The 8,419-nt window shown below is 54.7% G+C and overlaps 1 protein-coding gene across 1 annotated transcript in view; it reads left to right on the top strand.

Annotated features, from left to right (window-relative positions):
- The window catches only part of rreb1a (ras responsive element binding protein 1a), a 24,390-nt gene that overhangs the window by 4,918 nt on the left and 11,053 nt on the right, over nt 1-8,419 (top strand). Inside the window, 1 exon segment of the mRNA XM_019890062.1 lies at nt 6,193-6,249. The gene's annotated coding sequence lies outside the window, so the exon portion shown is untranslated.

Raw genomic sequence — 8,419 nt, 5'->3', positions numbered from 1 at the left:
GGTAGGCGGGCGGTCCCTGCCTCGCCGTCTATCAGTGCCCCGAGCCGCTCTTCGACGGCGGCGTGGGGCCACGCCCGAGCGCGCCGGCTGAGCCTGCAGCACGCCAGGCATCCGGCGCAACAGGTCCGACCTCCGCGCGACGCCTCGGCACAAAAGCCCGCCCGCTCTGTGGCAGGAAGTCGAGGCGCCGCAAAGAGTTAAAAAGGCCGGCCGAGTAGCAGCCGGCCTCAAAGGCGACTCCCCCCGCCCACCCGCCAGCCGTTGCTGACTAAACACTTTTGTCAGCTGGCTCCTGACGGACGAGGAGGAGGAGGAGGAGGAGGAGGACACAAGTGAGATGGATACTTGAATCCAAATGAAACTGTCCCAACGGCAACATCAACGTTTAGCTGAGCGACTTTGACCAAGAACAGACGGACCCTTTGCGTGTTTGCTGCATCTTGCTATTTGCTTCGTGTCCTTCATGACGTGACGCCGGTGTTTGTGGTTAGTGGAGCTGAAGTGCTCATCATCATTTGGGCATTGAAATTCTCACTTGGCCGTCCACATACCGAGCAGAAAACAAAATGACGTGCAGCGGTCGTTTTTTTTTTTTCCAGCAAGTAGCACCTGAAATGGGAGTGTGTTTGTGGCAACTAGAAACGGTACTTGAATGATGCTTGAATTCCATAAAATGGGGCCTCAATCAATGAGTGGAAAAAGAAAATTGTGTAAGATGAGAGAAGAATGACCCGAGTTGTGGTTTTGATTGATTGATTTTTGGGCGGGGGCGGAGGCCAATTTCTTTTCTTTTCTTGGACTTGGAAGCCCGAATGTGGGATGCGCTCACTTTTCATGTGCATCGATGCCACGTCCCGTCAGCATGAAGTGGTCATCGGTGAGCTCCAACACTTAAGGAGTCGTCCTCGCCGCGATTGGCCGATGGCAAGCTGATTGCGGCCGCACCGGCGAGCTCGCGCCGAGGCGAATGATTCGGGCGCTTCTTAGCAGCAATGATACAATGCCGGCTCATTACCATGCCGATCGATCGATTGATTGGATAGTTTGTGTGTGATTGCAACTTGTGTGTCACTTGTCGATTGCGTTGTTGTGCTTAAATCGCCTAATCCCCATTACGCGCGCTAATCTCTCTCTCTCTCTCTCTCACACACACACACACACACACACACGCTGGTGACCTCACTGATTAACACGCAGACAGACAGTCAGAAAAGAAGAGGAATGCGTGCACACGCAGCCCCTCCCTCCAGTGAAAAGGTACCATTGTTTGTTCTACAAACACGGGACACACCTTGTTACCACGGCGACCGCAGACAGCACCAGCATGCCCCCACACTACGCACACATAGACTGATGCTTACATTTCCTACTGAGCAGTGTGGGGGTCCGATTGCAAGATCCGATTGTAGCCATCGATGACTGCCATGTCCAAAAGTCCTCCCTCCCGACGGCCGGGACACCCCCGAGCCATTTAGATTTGCCGCACTTTGTCATTTTTTTTTTTGTCATCAGCACTGATGGCCGCGACAGAAGTTCGACTCAAATGAAAGGACTGTTGCTCTGTGTGTGTGTGTGTGTGTGTGTGTGTGTGTGTGCGCACGCACGTTTGTGCGGGGAGGCGCGTGGTCTCAGGTGTATATTGTTGCAGGTGTGGCTATAAAACTCCATTCAACTTTTTGTCCAAATGACAATAACACTCCCATGGGAAAATCTCACACACACACACACACGCACACAGACTCTTCAGGTTTGTGTGTGTGTGTGTGTGTGTGTTTTGCCTGGAGGTGCACACACACACACACACACACAGGATTTTTCACTGAACTGAAACCCGGTCTGCGACCACGCCCCAACACGCACGGACGCACGCGTGCGCGAAGGCAGAGGCCAGTTGCAGTGCACTCAGTTTAAGATGGACACATCGTCCTTGGGGACTTTTCTTGGCTCGTTTTTTCTTCTTCTAGCTGTTGTGAGCATCGCCAAGGAAGGCTCCATGGGTGACGTCGCGGTTGAGGAGGGGGAGGCATCAAAAAAAAAAAAAAAGAGAGAGAAGAAGAAACAGAGTCCCCCAGCCACTTCCTGCTTCCTCTCCAGACAGGAAGTGAAGGATGCCAGCGTGTTATTTCAGCATCTCTGCCGTGCCGATAAGTGATGTCGTTGCTCCAACTTTGTCGATGCGTGCGCGCGTCAGTACGCGTTTTGCTCACTCGGGCACGTAAGAGAGGTTGGCAAAGTCCAAGCGGTGTTTCCCAAACTGTCAAAAAAAAGAATTGACGATGGCCAGTGAATGAAGTGGATGAGAAAAACCGGCTCCAATGATCAGGACATCTCCAACGAGACGCAACTCGCAATGATCTTCATCATCCATTCATCTGTCTATGAATTAGTTTCAATTTGTCAACGCACAAAGATCATTCAATTGTGATTGACGTACTGCTTTGGTTCGGAACGGCCATCGGAAGATGGCCACGACTCGTTTCTCAAAGTAATGGCAGATGTTTGGGAACCCACAAAGGCTGTTTTCATAGACGACAACAGAGATGGCGTCTGATGGCGACTGTGGAGAGGCAATTTGAAGGCAAACGAGGTCTCGAAATGGTGAAGCAATGATCTAATTAGCTGGCAATGAATTTGATCATCACCCGGTTGTACTTTTGCTTTATTGGGGGCACCGTTTGATCCTCGGCGCATGACCAATGGCACGGAAAGATTTTTGCGACCCCGTTTGCAAACATTTGTTCACTCGTTCGCGACAACCTCCTCACTACAAATATGTTTCATTCTTTTTTTGTTTTCGGAACTATGTCGGTCACCTATGTCAGCATTCCAGTGTAGTGGTTGGGGAAGAAGGAGTGAATGATTCCCAAAAGGGCCGCCGCAAGCGCACACGCCCTCGGGGGCTGTCCCACGCAGGATGGCAGCGCGGCCTTGTACTTTGGCCTCCGGCGGCCATTGGCGCAAAGAAAAGACGGCCAGCAAACACGAAGCGCGAGTGAGGACCGAGGGAGCAAGGCACGCGAGTCAGAAGTTGAGCTCACGTGACCCGCACGTCCACCATCTTGCGGTTGCTCGCCGGCTCGCGCTGACACCTGTTAGCGCATCTTTGTTTTGCTCCAAATGCTCAGTCGCAAGTGACATCGTGGCCTGCCGCACGACGATCGACACGCGAGGTTGCGCTCGTGTCCGTGCGGATGACGAGATGACGGCGATTGAAGCGGTTGCGCGCTCATTCGCCGATTGCGCTCGCACGTATGCGGGCGGCGCGTTGGTGGCAGCTGTTGCACATGAACGTGTGCCTTGTCGTGCAGCTGTGCCGTGTGAGTGTGTCGATTGGAGCCGCGGATGATCGTGACGTTGTTTGGTTTTGTTCCAAAAATGTCTCCGCGTTGACAAAGACGGCGCCATTCGAGTGATTGAGGAAACGTGTTCGCATTGCGTTAACGTTGGTGAACATGTGTTCGGGTGCGCTCGAAAGCTCTTATTTGGAAGTCGTTGCTGTATTTTGATGAAAAACGGAGTCGGGGATTCCGGATGTCGGTCACCGCGCTGCCGGGGACCCGTTAGTGTGCGTGGAGGCTGTCGGCGGCACCTGTCGGTGAGAGTGAGACAGCTGCTCGGCACGTTGATGTCTCCCGAGGACCCCGTTCGCCCGCCCCCCCCCACCCCCAACCAACCGTTGCGCCACGTGCGCAATGGCAGAAGGCCGCACGTTGGGTGCGAGTGCGTGTCGTTATACAGCAAGCGACACGTTGGCCACCTCTTGATGATGCTCACCATGATGTCAGCGGCGGTCTTTAATGACCGCCGTTTGGACAAGCCCTTTATTCCGTCGGCCGCTTGAAAAGTGGACTTTGTGTTGGTGGCGCCGCCGGCAGGGAGGGATGCTTTGCGGGTGAGTGCGCTCTCGGCAGGCCGCGGCGACGGGCCGCGCATTGGCTACCTTGGATCCGTCGACTTTGGGCGGGGACGTGGCCGGCTTCGTCCGTAGTAGGGATGTCCTCATCACATGAAAAACATTTGTGTGGGTTTTTTTCGCATCGGAGTCCGAGTGGTTCAACTCCCAATGATATTGTTGACTTTTAAAAATCCCCACAATACTGATCATCTGGAAGTCACGGGATCAGCGCCGAGATTGGATCGGGACCACTCGACTTAATAGCAATTATAAGAAGCACCCCCCCCAAAAAAAAAAACAATCTTGTCCAAATGAATAATGACATCATTTTCAAGGGAGATGCTGATGAATGAGATGCTTTCGTGTGTGCACGACACGACAAACGGGACCAAAGCGTTTTACTCGATGAACTCGAATTTTGGGGGGGCGGGGAATCAACCAATCGGAGTACGTTAAATTGCGACATGGTGACGGGCTAGCTCCCCGGCCCTGCGAGGATGCCTTTGACGTGACATCGTCGGGACTGTCACCTCTTGGCATTTCTTTCGAAAGGGTCCGTTTTGAAGTGGCGGACGACGGGGCACGTAGCGACCGCGTTGGCGATGCTCGGGCAGGCGGGCGGGGCGCCGCACATCCGGTCCGACCGGATTCTTCTCGTCACTCGCGCCGCTCTGTGCCGCCCACACTTTGCAGCGAATGATGGATGATGCGCAGATGTCAAAGGTCACATCCGCCTGACTCAAACTTGAGCGCTTTTGGCCTCAAACGTGGCAAACACAAACCGTCCCCTTTTCTGGTTTCTCCCTCTCCTCTTTTCATCTTGCCTTCTTTCCTTGCACATTTTCTGTTCTTGCCTTCTTTCCTCCTTTTCGACGTTTGTTCAGCCTTCGTTGCCTGCTTTTGGCATCCTCTCATCCCTCTCTCCACCGTTTCCTGTTTGCACTCTTGGACCTGTCCTCTTTCCTTCCGCTCTCCTTTCTCGCTAGCTCCTGCTTCCCTTCCTCTCATCTTCGTTCGTTCCTTCCTTCCTTCCTTCCTTCCTTCCCTCCCTCCCGCTGGTGTTTGCCGTCATGTGTGGACGTGCTGCGGTGCATCCCAGCAGCATTCCTCTCCTCTTCTTTGTGGCATCATGTCACCTCCGAGCATCTGACCACTCAGCAGAGGACGCCTTCGGAGGCTTGGGGGTGTGTATGGGAGGCGCCTTGTCATTGGCAGACTTTTCCTTCCAACAGCACTTTGAATGCTGGGTCCTTGCTTTTGGGCAAGGAGAGGAGGAAGACATTCTTCTTTTGCTCTCGGAGTGCCGCCGCTGCCGCTGAGAGTCAAGTTCAAACTTGTTGTCAGCAGCGGCTTCTCTCGCTCGCGGCTCGCCACTTAGCTTCGCGTTAGGATGGCCTTTCTCCGGCTAGCCACTTGGCGTGAAGATGCCACTCCAATTTTTTTATCTCCCCCCCCCCCCCCCCCATCTTGACGTGCCGTAATTAGCCCGGTGCTAAGCTCTTAATCTCGCTCTCCTCCCCAAATCCATCCTCTCCACTTGCCCTCATCCCTCCATCCAGATTATCGCTCTCTGCGTCCTCCGCTTGCTCATCTTGACTTGGATGAGCGTCTCCCATCGGCGTTGTTGATGAGGCTCTCTTTCATGGTTTTGCGGCTGTCATACCCACCGGTGCTTTGTCTCGTGTACGGCAAAATCTGCCAAAAAGGACTTTGGGGCTGGTTTAGCTTCTCGAGCTACCCTGCATCATCATCATCGTCACCATCGTCACCATGCAAAGCAGCGGAACGGCTTGGAATGTCGTCGTGCCGCACACAAGCGACGGTCCGGACTTCATGAAAGCAAAAGTCAGCCCACCGGAAACGTACAAATCCTGAGTGTGGCCAAAGTTAGGCACGGGGTGGCGCGAGGCGTGCGCAGGAAGCGCGCGCTTTCCCCAGCGGGCCTCGTAAAGGGCCGGACTATGCCGAGGAAAGACTTTGGCTTTCCTTGGATTTGGCCTGCCCGTACGGAGTGCGTGTGTCTCGGCTTATGTCGGTGGGCATTTGATGACGGCTAAACGTCTCCTGGCGACATGGCGGCAGTGTGCGAAGATCTTGCGTTTTCCCCGCGCGACTCCCGAGCACCGCGCTACTCTCAGACAGGCAGCGGCCGCTGCAATCGCGAAGGCCTCTGAAAACATACATCCGAGCCCGCCTCGGATTTCACTCCCTCGATGGTCATGCCGCGCCCACGGGGCGTGTCTTCATACCTGTGCGTGCTGGTGTTGTACTGACGTGTTTGTGTGCTCTTTCCGCAGTGTGAGCGGCGGTTGCAGACGCTCAACCCAAAGAAGCGAGCGAGCCTTTCTTTGCAGGTAAATATTCTTTCCCTCCATTGCCACTGAACTGCCCCCCCCCCCTCTCCCAATCACACACACATCATGCCCCCCATTTGCCAATCGTGCCTTGCCCTCTGAGTTCACTGGCTGATTGTTTTTTTTTTAAAAAAAAAAAAAAAAAAAAAAAACATCATTATTGGCGTGTTTGGCGCTACCTACTTCCATTCATCAGCACGGATGACTACATCCCTGTGTGTGTGTGCGTGCGTGTGTGTTTTAAAGGCAGCAGGAGTGTGTGTGTGCGCAGCGTGAAGGAATCTGCGAGCTGATTGGCTGACAGCCGGCAGACATTTTCCTCACCGGTTGGCTTTGCGTAAGGCCTTTGCGCCCCTCCCCCCGCCCACTCCCTCACCGCCCAGTGGAGCTGACACACGTCTGATGATATCTCAACACTTTATCACGCCGGCTCCAAACTCCAACTCCACCGTGCGCGCGCGCCGACGCGTAAGCTGGGAAAACAAGATGGAGGCGGGGGAGCGCGAGAGGGAGACGATGCAACGGGGAGGGGGGAAAGGAGGAGTCGAGGAAGTTGCCGACAAATGAGTCGGAACGAACGAACGTGTGCAGTCGGCATTCTTCAAAAAGTCGAGCGCTCATCGTGTGCGCTCCGCTCACTCGCCGGTGTCAAGAGAGTGCGAGTGTGGAGGATGGTGGCCGGCAGCTGAGTGTGAGCTGGACGAAGCCAAGCCGTCTCCCGCGACTCTTCCTCGTGTCGACTTCCCGTTGCCGGGAGACGCCGGCGTTCGACCCAACTTGATCTGCGTTGCACGTTCGCAAAGCATCCACGTAACAACAACGGTAGAGTCTTGAGTAAGCGGACAAAATCGTCCCCAAAATATGGACGCATGAACCGACCTTGACGATCCTCTTCTGCGCGACGCTCAGATTCACGAGACGTTTGGGGCTCGACGTGAAATCGGATCACGCTCGATGATCTCCGCCGCCTCCAAACATTTGGTTGGATGAGCGAAGCGGACCATGGATGAAGTCGTCGTTGAAATCCGCATCAAATGAGCGTAGTTGGGGCTGGCCGACAGCGGGAAGATGCTTGACGTTTGAGCAGAGTGAGGCCTGCGCGGGCGGCCATTTCTAGGAATGCAGTCAGGAATGTGTTAGTGCGGGTGCCATCTTGTGTGAGATGGAGAGCGAGGAGGAGGAGGAGGACAGTTAGCCGGTCATAAATAGTCAACATATGGTCACCGGATCCTGCCCTCCCCCACGTCTGATGCTAAACTCAGGCTGTTAGCCGACACCCGGCGTCACGCCTTCCATCGACATGGCGGCTCATCCGCTGTCCACCCGCTGGCACGTCAACTACATGAGAGCAAAGAAAGACGTTGACACCTTCAGACCTGGAGCCCGGAGCGCGGGAACCGCCCTTCGCGCGCTAACGCTTGCGCCAAATAACCTCCATGTGGTGCTTCCACCTCGAAAGCAACGAATAACTCCAAACGGTGCAGCGGCACGCGTAGACCGGTAACGATGATAACGACAGTCAAATAATATCCGCGCTCGGAGGTGGCAAAGTTGCTTGTTTGAGTTGCGACCGCGCTTACGGGAGCAATGAAAGTCGTGTGTCAAGGCAGCGTGCAGTGGCGAGGGATTCCCCGTTTTGTATCTCTGCGCGGAGGCGACCACTCGGGCCGCTAAATGCGAACTAAGCTCGGTTGTAGCCGCGGGACGATCTGACTCGACGACCCGCGACGTTTTGAACTTGGTGAGTCTCACGATGACGCTTTGAAAAGCCTGACGTGACGCGGAGCTCGGCCGTCGGCGCGGTTACGTGGGACGCGCCCGCACCGGACGGATTGCGGCAGATGCGCAAAAACTTGACCAAACGGCCGCCCGAGGCGTCCTCTTTCCGCCTTGGTCCCGCTAACGATCGCCGTCACGCTCTCCATCCTTCTCCCCCTCTTCAGCCTCCTCCTCGTCCTCTTCTTGCAACCATCTGTTGCTGTTCGTTTTCAGCCGGCTGTAAAAACTGCCGCCTGAGCACTTCATCAGACAAAAGTGACACTTCTGCGTGTGTGAGCCTGAAAATGAATGAGGCTAATGTCAAAAACAATCCCGGGAGTGTGTGTGTGTGTGTGTGTGTGTGTGTGTGTGTGTGTGTGTGTCCAGCCTCTGCTTTTTTGTCATGACACAA

Source organism: Hippocampus comes, unplaced genomic scaffold, assembly GCF_001891065.2.
Source record: "Hippocampus comes isolate QL1 unplaced genomic scaffold, H_comes_QL1_v1.1 scaffold185, whole genome shotgun sequence".
Taxonomy (NCBI): Eukaryota; Metazoa; Chordata; class Actinopteri; order Syngnathiformes; family Syngnathidae; genus Hippocampus; species Hippocampus comes.
The sequence above is the reverse complement of the archived record's forward strand: the minus strand, read 5'-3'. Positions and strand labels throughout refer to the sequence as shown.